This window comes from Diabrotica virgifera, chromosome 1, assembly GCF_917563875.1.
Source record: "Diabrotica virgifera virgifera chromosome 1, PGI_DIABVI_V3a".
Lineage (NCBI taxonomy): Eukaryota > Metazoa > Arthropoda > Insecta > Coleoptera > Chrysomelidae > Diabrotica > Diabrotica virgifera.
The window spans coordinates 199,633,067-199,648,439 of NC_065443.1; the positions used below are offsets into that span (position 1 = coordinate 199,633,067).

The 15,373-nt window shown below is 32.0% G+C and overlaps 1 long non-coding RNA gene across 1 annotated transcript; it reads left to right on the forward strand.

Annotated features, from left to right (window-relative positions):
- Positions 1-290: 290 nt before the first annotated feature.
- LOC114332972 (uncharacterized) lies at positions 291-14,930 on the forward strand. Its single transcript, XR_003652874.2, has 3 exons — positions 291-404; positions 6,596-6,665; positions 6,769-14,930. It is a non-coding gene; the product is annotated as an uncharacterized LOC114332972 (long non-coding RNA).
- The last annotated feature ends 443 nt before the right edge of the window (positions 14,931-15,373 follow it).

Here is a 15,373-nt window from a genome sequence, read left to right on the forward strand (position 1 = left end):
TATTATTTAATTATTATTTTTTGTTTTGGGCTCTGCGAGGCCCCCTCTGGGGCAGAGGTCCCTAGGCAACTGCCTACTTTGCCTAATGGTTAATCTGGCACTGCTGTTCCAGTGTTCCCATACATCAAAGTTTGTCTGACTAGACACCGTTAAACTACTAACAATGTTCAGCTTGCTATTAATCAACTTTTTTTTAGTACGCAGGATCCAGGCCTAATAATAAAATTAATAAAAATAAATTCATTTAGTTGATTATTACTACATACATTTCAATTGAATTTGTAGAGTGGCTCAGCCTCTACAATTTTGTGAGTAAAACAAAACATCAAAAGTGATAACGAATATTTGACAACGTTTTTAACAGGAGAGGAAAAAACTGTGTGTATACTGCAGTAAATATTTTGGTAGTTTCGATTTTGCTCCTGCTATAAAGTTCAGGTTTAGTTAGTGTATTGAAAATATTGTTTTTTATTTATTATGGAGCGCCGTCATTTTTTAACTTTTGATGAGATGAATATATTGATTATGTTCAAAATAAAAGAGCTAATAGTAGAGAACTACAACGCTAACGGGATTTTATTGTCTCATATGGTCAATGGACCTCTAGATTTGAAAAAACCGCGGAGTGCTACCATTTAAATGGGTGCGTTTTTGAGAAAGAGGTGAATTAGTTCCTAGGCACAGGGTGAATTGGGGTGAGTTCTATGTACTTTTGGTACAAACATGTCCACAGGAAAATTGTTCCAGGTTAAATTTACTATCGAAATATCATATTTTAAAGTCAAAAAAATTGTTTTGTATAAAAATATATTCAAAATAAAAGCAAGAAAAAAACACAAAAGAAAGCAATTTTGTTTTTTGTCCCATAACATTTTTCCACAGGGATATAGGTATAGGCAATGCTTCAGCGAAAAATAACTTCCATCCTTCCTCTTTAAAACGAAGTTTGGTAAAAGTTTATAGGTTTTTCAAAGTTCGCCGCTTACAGCATTTTTGGCCAATTTTTCCTATTATTTCGCAAACATTGTTCTGTAACTTTTTTCTACATATATCTAGGTATATGCAATGGTATATTTAGTAGAGATAGAAGTCAATTTCCTTTAAAATGGTCTACTGTATAAGGTTATACGGCTCTTTTTAAGCATGTTATGCTTTTTCAGGGTTTTATACTTTTAATGATTTTTGATATTTTTACTGATTCTTTTGTAAATTTCTCATTATGACTTTTTTCTCGTTCATTTAAATATATATTGTGAAATAAAAAAAGCTTATTTTCTTTACTTTAAAATGGTGTATTGCAAAAAATTCTAGGGCTATTTTTAAACAAGATATCCGTATGATATCCAAAGGTATCCGTAATTTGAAAAAAAATTAAAAGTTTTCTTTTCTCCATTAGAAGAATATAATTTCATATTATTATAACAAAATTTTTAATTCCAAATAATTTTTTTTAATTAAACTTTTCGATATTGTGAAATATAAAGGTACTTTACTCTGTAGCGAAATTGATATTTTTTAACATACCTTCTACACTATTGATAAAATTTTATATCCGATGATTGCATCTTAGGTTTTAGACTATGCAAAAAATTTTAAAAAGATTTTTTTTCATAAAGTTAATAGTAAAAAAGGTTTTCATGTGGTTCCAACTTAGTGGGACCTATTGCATGTGTATATATCACATTTTGAAAAAGCATAGCTTGTTTAAAAATAGTCCTAGAATTTTTTATAATACAACATTTTAAAGTAAAGAAAACAAGCTTTTTTTGGTATACAATGTATAAACCTAAATATACAATAAAAAAAGTTATAATGAGAAATATAAAAATAATCGTAAAATATATCAAAAATCATTAAAAGTATAAAACTTCTTTTATAAAGAACAACAATATCTTAAAAATAGTCATAACGGCCTTCTACAATAGACCATTTTAAGAGTAGTTGACTTTTCTTTCAAATAAATGTAACATTGCATATATAGTCGGTTCGCTAAACTCAGACACAACTGGCTAGTGATTTTAGTAAGTAATTTTGCAAATTTGGTAAAATTGGTAAAAAAAATAATTACTAAATAGTTAGTAATTTTGCCAATTTTGGCAAAGTTGGCAAAAAACAAAAAATTACCTACTAAAATCATTAGCCAGTTGTGTCTGAGTTTAGCGAACCGACTATACCTAAATCTACGTAGAGAAAAGCAGAACAATGTTTGAGAAGTAACAAGGAAAATGGGTCAAAATCGCTGTGAGTGGCGAACTTTGAAAAATTATATTTTGAAAACTGTAAATCATAGAGACTTCTATCAAACGTCGTTTTAAAGAGCAAGGATGGAAGACAAATCCAAAGACACAGAAATTATAATAAATAATACATTTACTAAAAACACTAATATATTCTTTGCCTAGGGACTAATTCACCCCTTTCTCAAAAACGGACCCCTGTAAATGGTAGCACTCTGCGGGTTTTTCACATTTAGGGGTCCATTGACTATATGAAACAATAAAACCCCATTAACGTTGTAGTTCCTTTCTAAAATACAAAATCAATAGCCTAATAGGGCTATAGGCCTTCTTCAAGGTGACAAGCGGGAAAATAATGGAGCTGAGCTCAAGGGAGTCTCCTAAAGTGTTATCAGTTGATTATGGTGGCGTTTTTGTGATACTGAACGTCCAACTTAACTCACTGACGCACCGATGGACGAACCGTCCATCTAGGACGTAAGCACGTTGCAACTGCAGCTTAATATCGATTTTTAGTGTTAACTTCTAGGAGACAACCGAAAATTACAGCACCTGAATTGATAAGCGACTTGCAGCAGGTACACCATGTAACCTAAGGCCGATGCCACATTATGCGTTTTGACCGGATGCGGTGAAAACGCATCCGTTTCCAACGCAACCGGACCGACCTGTCACACTATGCGTTTAGTCTGGTGCAGTTTGTAAGCACGTACCGATGACTCAAAACGCATCCGTTTCCAACGCAACCGGATCGATCTGTCACACTATGCGTTTTCACCGGATGCGGCGGACACGCATCCGGTCAAAACGCATAATGTGGCATCGGCCTAAAGCTGTGATACTGTAAGTAAGAAATCATCTCCGTGAAGCCAATCTCCATGATCGAGGACCATTGAGAGGTCCGCCTATCTCCAGATACAAACGCGCTGCAAGAGTGGTGTCAGGAATATTAAAACTGTGATGCAAATGATTGGGCTAGTTTCATTTATCAGAAATAAACATTGAATTGCACTTTAAGGCATTCTCGTTATGACATTTCGACAAATTTTCTTGCATATTAAAAACTATTAATCACTACAAATCGATTATTACTTATTCAAAACAAATAAAGAAGAAATTATGTCTCTGTCTAAAAATATTCCTAGACTTTTTCGTACATAGTCCATGCGCGATCTCTTTTGAAGTGTATAAATATTTTTATGGGTGTTTATTTTTTTGGCTGTAATCACTTCAGGATTTTTAGCATGTATCAATAATTATGATAGCGCCAGTCGCAAACCTTGTTATAAGCAAACATCTGATTTTATGTACAACTCTTCCCCGCCAATAACCTTTCATGGTTGACGCGGTTTACTTAATAAAAAAAAATCGACATTTATATAACGTTTATACATCGAATATTCATATAACTGAATATTTGCTCCTCGAGTTAGGTATGGAATGACCATGATCGTTTTAGCTTTTTGTGTAGAACTATAGCTAATAATAATTTAGGAAATCCTAAAATTACAAAAAAGGCGGCATAAAGTACCGAGTGCACGCTGGAGGGTTAAGTTGAAATTTGTAAAACAGTTAAATTAAAAATGGACACGAATTAAATAATTGATGCATTCGAATTAAATATTTTTTTTTATTTCTATGCTTTATTTTGGCTATTTATAAACTTAACATTTTATAAATCATCATGATAGTTGTTAACAGCAAAGCAATCTATTTACACCATGTACCACCTTCTGTACATGGTATTTGTCTTCTCTCTCTTTGCGAAGGTCTAAAAAATAAAAAATAAATGTTATCGTTGATATTTTTATTAAGTACAAAACTGAGAAAACTACTGTTAAACCAATCAAGTTAGTAAAAAATAAGCATTTTTCGTCACAACTGTATAGACAGTTTGTTACGGTTTTTCATCCAACCTTCATAGACCAGGGCGCATCTGTAAAAATATTAGTACATTTGAACGTTGAGAGGTGACTCAATTTTTTTGCAGAAATTGCTTGAAAATAACTCAAATAATAATATTTGAGTTATCTTCCCTCTCAAAAAGGTCCGGAACATTGTTTAAATAATCAAAATGTCAAAAAATTAAGGAAAAATTCGATTTTTTTCTTCGTTTTTTGATTATAACTTTAAAAGTGTTTATTTCCGAGAAAAGTTGTCCTAACATAAAAGTTGCGAAATTAAATTCCATATAATGTAGAACTGGTTAAAAATTTAAAAAATGGTCAACCTTGTTGCAAAATAGCAATAATTGCGAAAAAAACCATACAAAAACAAGTATTCGCATTTTACGTTTTTCAACCATTTATGCTGCCCTTAGGACCTTCATATTTCACCCATAAAATCTTTATGATATAGTAATACAATACTGTAAATTTCATTAAGATCGGTTCAACAAATTTTGCAAAATAAATTTTGCAATCCAGCTTTCGCAAAAAAAATTCATTATTTCAAAATGTTACAGGCCTGAAAATAAAGCAGATAGCAAGTTGAAATTTTTTATGCTTATAAAAGTGTACTGTACCTTTCATCTGCAATTTGCAAAACTAAAATCTATTAACCACCACGTCGTCAGGATTTTTTTTAAATAAACATTAATTATTGGTGCTACGCGGAAGACAGCGGATAGTTTGCTCTGATTGGGCATTCCAATGACCTTTGATAATGATTGATACATTTTAATTTTTATTACATTTCGATATAAATAAATGAATGTGTTTATTGCAAAGTAAAAACACATACTCTATCCTTTGGAATAACACTTTTTTTAGCAAAAACTTTCTTTGTTCACATATTTTAACTTAGAGAATATAAGTTTATTATTTTTAAACATATGCAATTGTTTAAACAATATTTCACACACAATAATAAAATTAGTTTGGGTTTTGTGGAATTAAAATATTAAAATACAACAAAAGATAGAGTAAGAAAATAATATATTAGATAAAGATTCGAAGAAATTTTGGTGGAAATCAACTTGAGTGAATCGAACACCGCTGTCCTGCGCGTAGCACCAAAAATTAATGTTTATTTAAAAAATTTTCTGACGCCGTGGTAATTAATCGATTTAAATTTTGCAAATTGCAAATGAAAGGTACAGTACACTTCTATAAGCAAAAAAAATCCAACTTGCTATCTGCTTTATTTTCAGTCCTGCAACATTTTTAAAGGAATAATTTTTTTTGCGAAAGCTGGATTGCAAAATTTATTTTGTAAAATCTATTAAACCGATCTTAATAAAATTTACAGTGTTGTTTTACTATATCATAAAGTTTTTCTGGGTCAAATATGAAGATTTTAAGTGTAGCATAAATGGTTGAAAAACGTAAAATGCGAATACTTGTTTTTGTATGGTTTTTTTTTCGCAATTATTGCTATTTTGCAACAAGGGTGACTATTTTTTAAATTTTTAACCAATTTTAAATTGTAGGAAATTTAATTACGCAACTTTTATGTTAGTACAACTTTTCTCAAAAATGAATAGTTTTAAAGTTATAATCAAAAAAACAATAAAAAATTCGAATTTTTCCTTCATATTTTGACATTTTGATTATTTAAACAATGCTCCGGACCATTTTGAGTGGGAGGATAACTCAAATATTATTATTTGAGTTATTTTCAAGTAATTTCTGCAAAAGAAATTGAGTCACCTCTCAACGTCCATCTCAAAACAGATGCGCCCTGGACTTTCACAAATAATTGATTTTGTCCAACACTAATAGTTTTCGATTCCAATCTCATACTTTAGAACTTATAAGATCTATGTTAAATCATACGAGTGACTAATCAAGTACTTCATTTATATATACAGTGGAACTTACGGCCTCGGTAGTTACGTCATCTCGGTTGTAACGTCAGACGTCAGTTTTTTTATAGGTCCAGCCAAACAATATTCGATAACATAATTAAAAACCCGGTTTTATCTGCTAAAAATAAAGTAGCCCTTGTCTATAGCGCCATAAAATTTTACAGTAGGATATTCTTTTTTTATTTTATGAAGAATAAAGTGGAATGCGTTTCCTTCTTTGCGACATTGTTCCTTCCAAGAGTTTGAGAAAGGCCAATTATCCTTGTTTCTGTCTACAGTTATGTGACCTTGACAGTTCTATAATTTATTATTTATTAGTACCATCCTAACAGTCAAATTTTATGTTTCAAAACAAATTATTTAAGAAATTATCGCTACCGTGAAATTGTGTTCGGCTCATTTTGTTTTTCGATTTTAATTTAGTAATTAGCTTTTTATTTTTTAATATGGCAAGTTGTATTACTAAAAGGAAGTACTACTTTCGTTTTTCTCTACCTCTTTTATAACGTCGTTGTTGTTGCTGTGGTCTAATGTCCTTTGTCTTTCCTAGGCTTTTTTCATCACTAGCGGTTGAGGAAAGGTCCTGTAACAACTTATCTTGTGGCCACCTAACAACACAGGTAACTACTATCTTTAAAGCTATTATTAGGCTTATAGCGTCATGTATTTGTACTGTCTCGTATTATAGTCCCTACTAACAGTTTTATTTTCTATCCTTGGTAGGTCAACTTCTTGAAGACACAGTTATCCTAGAACCTACTAGCACCTAGTCCAGGAGCTAGTAACCAGCTAGTAGCTAGCATCTAGTAGTAACCAGAGTAACCATGATTAGACCACCCACATACGAGACCGTTAGCAAGAAGAAGAAGTCATTATTAACAATATAACCTCTATTTTTATGTATGCTATATATCCTATTCGTTATAAGTCAAAATATAGCTATACGAGGGTATTAACTATTAACAGAGTGAACACAGGGTATGTTTACTGTACTTAGTTAATTCTACAGGTAGATTTACAAGAAGTAGGTATAAACACTTCATGGTATAAATTGTTCATTTTATATTTGATAATAATAATATTAATATAGTATGGTACGGTACATACCTGATTCTTGCTTAACGTAGGTACATTTGACTACCTATTCAGGATGTATTTTATATTTATATTGTCCATATTGCAGGGTATTAACGGTGTATATGTATGTGATAAGTTAGGGTTTTTTGTCTTAAGAGGAAACAGTAGCAATCAACAGGAAGCAAAAACGCGTTCGAAGATTGCGGCTGTAATTTTCAATATTTTTTAGAGATATTTGGCACACGTATTCGCAATATAATAAAGAATGGCGGTACAGAGCTCAATTTGAAAAATATATTAATATGTAGAAATTACTCTGTAATTAAATACAATATTAAAAAAACGAGCCTGTACCGCCATTAAGAAGAACAAAAAAATACACTTTCTTCAAATAAACTTTTTTATCGGATGCCTAGATTTTGTGTCATTTTAGAACTACTAAAATTTTTTATTTCATTAGTAGTTCCAAAATGACACAAAATCTAGGCACCGGATAAAAAAGTTTATTTGAAGAAAGTGTATTTTTTTGTTCTTCTTAACCCGTTTTCTACTAGCGTAACCGTATGGTCACACTAAATGGCCCTTCTTAAATATACAACATTGAACACATACAGCGATATAAGCAACTAGTTACACGACCATGCAGACTAGAGACATCTACTTAACGAATTACATACTCAATACCTGATCTATTTGCTTGCAAGGTAGTGTTATAGTTATTATTTGGTGGTGTTACAACGAGAAAGAATCAAAATGACGTTCGCTTTGAGTAAGTAATATTTAATAATCTTATTTTTAAAGATGCCAAAAATATTTTTGGAAAAATAGGATCTACAGGAATTCGTTTAAGACATATTTACACAATTTATTACAAACGTATTCTATCAATTGTGGCAGAGCTGCTAGTATTTGATTGTGACCTTATGGTCACATAGGGATAATATGTGATAAATTATAGGTTTTCTTTTTTTTTTCTTTTTAGTTCCGGTTTTATACTAGAAAAAGCACTGACTATGTGATATGACGACGAAAATATAGAAAATGTGGAACATCTGTGTTTAGTTTTCCTCCAGATGTTCATGAGAGCACGGATGAAGATTCCGGAGATGAAGATGGTGGTGGTTTAGTTGGCCATTTGTCTCATAGTCAATTATTGGCATCAGTTGAAATTCGAACAAATTGTAATGAAACTATGGAACAAGGAGAGGAAGCCTCTGTGAATGAACTAAAGACAAAAGAACCTGATGAAGAGGGGAGTTAAATAAGAAAAAAATAAAAAAAGTAGAATTTCTAAAAAACTGAGATCATGCAATGGATACAGTGTGATTTGATACATAATAAAAAAATTTTAAAACATGAATGAGTCTGAAAGTTTTGAATTTCATAATAGAGTCCATTACAACTCTTCAAATTATTTTTTTTAAAGATATATTTGAACATATTTTACAAGAAATAACAAAATTTGCTACGTTCAAGAATTCTCCAGTAACTTGCTACGGCATCAGTCCTCAAAGTTTAGTCAATAGGCACTCTAAGCAACAGAAGACAATTATTCAAGTACAAAGACCTTTGATTATTGCAAAATATACTACATTTATGGGTTGCATGGAGACTGGATGGGGATGTAGCACGATACAGAATTGGCATCAGAAGTAAAGGTGGTATTGGGCTCTTTTTACTTGGCTTTTAGATGTATGCCTACATAACGCGTGGGTACTTTATATTATAAGTTCTCAAAGGAAAGTTGCGGAAATATGGAGTTCCACCTAGTTGTCCTGGTAAGCCTGCAGTAAGCAGGAATGTCTGTCAATGAATAGAGAGTCCGAGAATCTTCGATATGACAAAATTGAACATATTGTTGTTCCAGTCTCTAACGGTAAAAGACGCAGGTGTGCTGGAGAAAGGTGTTCATCTATGATACACATGGTAAAAAATGTGATTTAGGTCTTTGCATTGAGTGTTTTGACATATTTCATACACAGGAGCAAATACGTAATGTATATAGGTAATCTACCTGTGTGACCATATGGTCACAGCATTTTTTCTTATGTTTATAAAAAAAAATTAATAAAAACATATTTTTACGTTTATTTAGATTCATTCCATTGTCATCTGCAGTTATATTTATGAAAAAAACATATTTATCGATATTCTGGTAGAAAATGGGTTAATGGCGGTACAGGCTCGGTTTTTTAATATTGTATTTAATTACAAAGTAATTTCCACATATTCATATATTTTTCAAATTGAGCTCTGTACCGCCATTCTTTATTATATTACGAATACGTGTGCCAAATATCTCGAACAAATATTCAAAATTACAGCCGCAATCTTGGAACGCGTTTTCGCTACCTGTTGATCGCTACTGTTTCACCTTAATATTTAATAGTCGAACAGTTCAATAGTCAATGCATTTTTCATATATTTGATACAATTTCTTCATTTTGCTTTATTTTATGTTTTTATTTTAAGTTCAATAAATATTTGTAGCTATAAATGCTCAGAATCATCAAGAAGCCGTCTTCTGCTATCACAATAAATCCCTGAGATGAGATAAAGAGAGATTAACTGTATTTTGTATTTTACATTATAAAATATTTTAATATTGAAGTACGGTATGGGGCAAAATAAATACAGTCAAACCCGCTTATTAGAGTACCGCTTATAGGAATATCCCGGTTTATGGAATAAAAATTCGAGGTCCCGAAACCTTTTCATTTACTCATTAATAAATTTATCCGTTTATTGGAATATGATTTAGTAAGATAGTACCGCTTTATAGAATATTCTTCATGTCAACGAATTAATTTTTACCTACAATTTCCCAAAAATTTAAATTATGTCTGGTATCATGGATTGTCGACAAAGGCCTCGAAAGCATAATATAGTGCTGTTTAAATTTTTAGGGTTTGTCAAGTAATACACTTTATTACTTTATTACTTTGTTATGAGTACGAATTCAATCGTTCGCCGACACAGCTAATAAAATAATTTCATTTGTCTGAAAATTTCTTTACATAGTGCCACCCATTATAAAAACATTTTTAGAAACAAGCTTATCGGCTATCCTAACCGCTCGTAGGTAAGAAGTTCTCTGGAGGGTCAATCCAATGGAAATTTTTCTAATTTTATAATTTAGAGCAACAATTGATTAGTAGTTTATGTAACAAAAAAAAAACAAGTACAATTACCTATTATTTTTCAAGACAAAATAAGTAACTCTTTCATATGTATTTTAATAAGAAAATATTTACACATCTATATTGTATACATTTCATATTATTCCTGTATGCATCCACATTATAATGCAATTTGGTTTTTAATAAATAAGTACCTAATAGTTACACTACTGTATTATTGACATAAAAAGACCTAAAACCATATACATATTATACATGTTAACATAGTATGTACCTACTATCATTACGTATATTCGGTACATTTATTTCGGCTAGCCACCAACGATCGGTTATTAGAATATCTACGAAGGCTATTCCAATAAGCGGGTTTGACTGTAGTACTGAATTTCGTATGCCTCAAATTTGTATGTTTTAGGGGCCGGAACGTGCTGAGTGGCTTCCGAACGTCGTTATAACGAATGTGAATGTCGTGATAATGTTAGGTGCTTCAGAATGGTCCTCAGTTTTGCAGAAAAATATTTTATGATGGAGTACTATTTTCAGTCATACGGAAAATGTCACGAAAACGGTCCAAGCTTAAAATCAACAATTGTTTCAGCAGAACGGAACAACCTCTCACACTCCCAGGGAGTCTGTTCGAATACTGCGCGATCATTTTGGGAGTTGCCACTCACCAAAACTAACGCCACCAGATGCGTACATATGGGGAATGCTGAAGGAGTCAGACATATTCACTGTCTGCCATTTCGGAATTGCGGACCAGCATTAAAGATTTTTTTGTGCCAGTGGCAGTGGCGGATCTAGAAATTTGCCTTGGGAAGGGAAATTTGTCTTAGGGGGGAACTTCCAACGAAAAACCAAACAAACCAAAACACATAAATAATAACTTATAGGCATTAGGTTCCCTTAATTTTTCTAACTAGCGTGTTTATTGGGTTTAATTTGTCTTTCTGTGGTTTCGGTTTCATATCAGCCGATATATTTTTATGTTTGAACAAATTTTTCCTTTAATTTTGGACCTTGTTAGGGGGAAAATTTCCTCATTTTCCCTCTCCGTAGATCGGCCACTAGCCAGAGGGCATCTTTAACATCTGTTTTATCGGAAACGTGCGTCGTCGTGAATAATGTATATTAAATATAATAAATAATCATAAACATTTCAATATTCATTTCAGTACTGTTTATTTTGCCGCATACTGTAATTCAATAAATAATATAGTTTTTCTAAGGATGCTATACAATGTGAAACTTCTCTCACTACTTACATACATTCAAAACGAACAATTTCTCAGGCTGTGAGAAAAGTCGGCCATTGCAGTGAGAAATATTTTTTCTCATGGGTTCCATACGTAGAATCGCGGTTTCCATGGTAACATGCACAATACAAACACAAATATTTTTGTCAAATAAAATGTGTCAAATCAAAACTTACCAGGAATTACCTTTCAAACCTGTTTAAATATAGCTGGTAACTATAATTTTAATTAAATAAAAGTATATAAATATTAAGAATATTAAATACCTACAATATGTGTATTGAAGTTTGAACTCTTGACAAAAACGCATCCATAGAAAAAGTACAGTGTACAACACGTGAGAAAACGACATATTTCTCCCTCTCTTGATTTGCGGCAATCGCCTCGTACCTCGGCTCGGGCCAACAAACTTCTGCCCTCGTGAAAAATATGTCTTTTTTCTCTCTTGTTGTACAATATACTATTTTCACTTTATTTATTCAGTATCATCTCCCGATCTTTATTTTTTTGTAACAAGGTTTGATATTTGAAATTTGTAGTATGAGATATTACAAAAAGACTCTCATTTAGACATTCGTCAATTTTTTACTGAAACAAGTGTTAAATAAACAATAAAAATGTCAAGTTTAGTTTTTTCTCATAACTTACACGTTTTTTTTATTCCTTTTTCACATGTTATTAGTATACATCTTACCGAAGAAAATAAGCCCAGGATTATTGAGATCCATTCTCAGCTAACTTTTCAAAAAAAATTAAAACAATTTAAATTTTACAAAAACTATTCAACAGGTCTGGCTCAATTTTTGCACACTATTCAGGCACAATAATACCCTTTAGTTCAGGTATATTTAATAGCTATTTAACCAAGAAGTATATTAATAAGGGCGATTAACAATTGAAATATTTTAACACATGAGCGGGGCGAGCGCGTTAATCTTCTAGATTGTTAATCGCCATTTTAATTCATGAGTTCGTTACAATACTTTTCCGTCGACTGTACTTTTCAGAAATAAAGATATCTTAGTTTAAATTTTTATTTACTTAACGATAAACAACAATTTGAGACAAACAATGACAGATGGTCTAACAGCGGCTACTTGATTTTTAGTGGGAATATAAATAGGTATATGTTTGGTTGCCTACACCACAGGTCACTGCCAATCACACAGCGTTTAATTAATTTATGTAAGCAATGTATGTTGTGCTGCCTATAATTAAATCGTTCATTAATAGAAAATCATTCATTTATAGGGGTCATTAATAAATGATTTTGAGGGTGTTAAAATTGATCATAAATGGACGGTCGACGGAAAACAAAATTTAATAAATAATGCAATAGTTATTAACAATACTCGAGAACAGCGATTTTGTCGTTCGTTTTGCAATAACTTTTTTGTTTATCCACCCATTTTACTTTAGCGTCTCATTTTTTCCATCTTTTTTTCTGAAATAGTTTATTATTTTATGCGTCTACTCTACAGGAATAGTTTCTGATTATTTATATAAAATATTCTAATAGTTTTAATGTAAAAAATAACAGTCATTTGGCAAAAACATTTTTGGCAAAAAAAATATTTTTTACTTTCTTTGGTACATGTTAAAAGAAAAAGTTTTACCTTTCATATGGTACCAGTAAAATAACCATATGTGCATTGATTAACGATTTAAATATCTTCCTAATTTATTAGTTATTAATGGAATGTAATTAATTGTATTAACGGAACAAGCTGAAATTTTCAGAAGTTTTTAAGCACTATAAGTCCACACTAAAATAAAGAGTAACTTAATTTTTAAAAAAGAAATAAACAATTACCGATTTTACAGTCTTTTGCTGTTTTTGTAGCAAAAAACTAAGTTTCAAAATTTTGAAAATTTTTGTGAAAGAGGGGTAATGGTTCACATAGAACTTGTAATGGCATCTGATTTTACTTCAGAATTAATAGGTCCATATATCACAAAACAAGAAGTATTGCACGCATCAAAAACAATGAAGAGCTAACCTGACAATCTTCCTATCGAAACACTAAAAATTATGGATAAGAGGTAGATTCATGTTTTACTGACACCCTTGAACCAAATTTATAGCTCAGGCGTATTGGTTAACTAAAGGTTAACATATCAGTTTATAGCAACTAAAAATTGGTTAACGTCGATCTGTATTTGTCTTTCCGTGTTCTCTACTAAAAGTCATCCATAATCGAATATATCATAAACTGGATATAGATATGATTGATAATGTCGATCAAGATCTATGTATATGTATGCATGTTATATTGACTATAACAAAGCATTCGATAAAGTACGACATGAACAATTAATGAATGTCCTGATATCAAAGAAGTTAGTCTACATTGAACCCAAGATCATATCGTATGCTAAATGTTAACGAGCAGCTCTCAGAGTAAGTCGAAATTAGACGTGGGGAGAGGCAGGAATGCGTTTTGTAGCCAATTATTTTTATGCCAATTCGGAAGAGATTAAAAAAAATTCTTGAGGGTGAAACAGCTGGAATACAGGTAAATGGAGTTCCTATTAACAACATTAGATATGCGGATGATGCTGTCAACTTACCTAAAAAATTAAAGATATGCCTAGATTGTTGACAAGAATAAGGGAATTATGGAAAAGACTACGGTCTAAAAATGAACGTTAAGAAGACTAAATTCATCAGAATATCGAAAATTCGAAATGATAATATTTTACTAAAAGAACAAATATCGAACGAGTGTGCAAATATGCATCTTAGAACAATGATTAACTCCCAAAAAAGTTTCTTCCAAGAAATCAAAATCTTTGTCTTGAAACAATAATTAACTCCGCAAATGATTATTTCCAGGAAATCAAAATCGGAACAGAAAACGCCAGAGCAAATTTGAACAAATTGAGAACAGTGCTCGGTACAAGAGATTTCAAGTTGGAGCTAAAAGTTAGGTCGGTAGAGGACAAATAAACAAGCCTCAGTCATGTCCGGATGTTTGAGAGATGTGGTCTGGAGTACAACACCTTTTAAATGCCATTGACACAGTGGGAAGAGAGTTTGGCCTAAATAAAAACTGTTCAAAAACAAAATACATGGTATTTAGCCGTTTGGCCCATGAAGATTCACGGTTATATGTTGATGGTCATATAATTCAAAGAGTACCCAGTTTTAAATATCTTGGTTGCCATATTACTGAACAACTAGATCCAGATAAAGAGATAAAATGTAGAATCGAGATAGCCCGCACGACATTTTTAAAAATGAGGTCATTCTTCTGTAATGATACCTTGCAACTTCAACTTCGAAAGCGCATGATTAAATGCTACATTTGGTCAGTCCTCTTGTATGGTGTCGAAGCATGGACATTAAAAATATCCACCATTAACCGTTTGGAGGCCTTTGAAATGTGGCTTCACAGACGTATTCTGAAAATACCATGGACGGCTATGCTGACAAATGTGGCAGTCCTTAAGAGAGCAAATGCTACCCGCGAGCTGCTTGATAACATCAAATATAGAAAGATGGCCTATTTTGGACACGTAGTAAGGGGAGACCGGTATAATATTCTTCAACTTATTATGATGGGTAAAATTGAAGGACGCAGAGGAATTGGTAGAAAGCAGGCGTCTTGGTTGAAGAATATTCGGGAGTGGACAGGAATAAAGAAAGCAGAACACCTATTTAGAATAGCTCGAGACAGAGACAGTTTCGCCATGTTAATCGCCAACGTCAAGGGGACTTGATAGGGCACGTTAGGAAGAAGAAGGTCTGGAATAACCCATCTATGAGGTAGGACAGCAAAGTGAGAATTTATAAAACCTGCATCACACCTGTTATAACCTATGGTAGTGAATCAAGAGAAGACACCAGTAAAA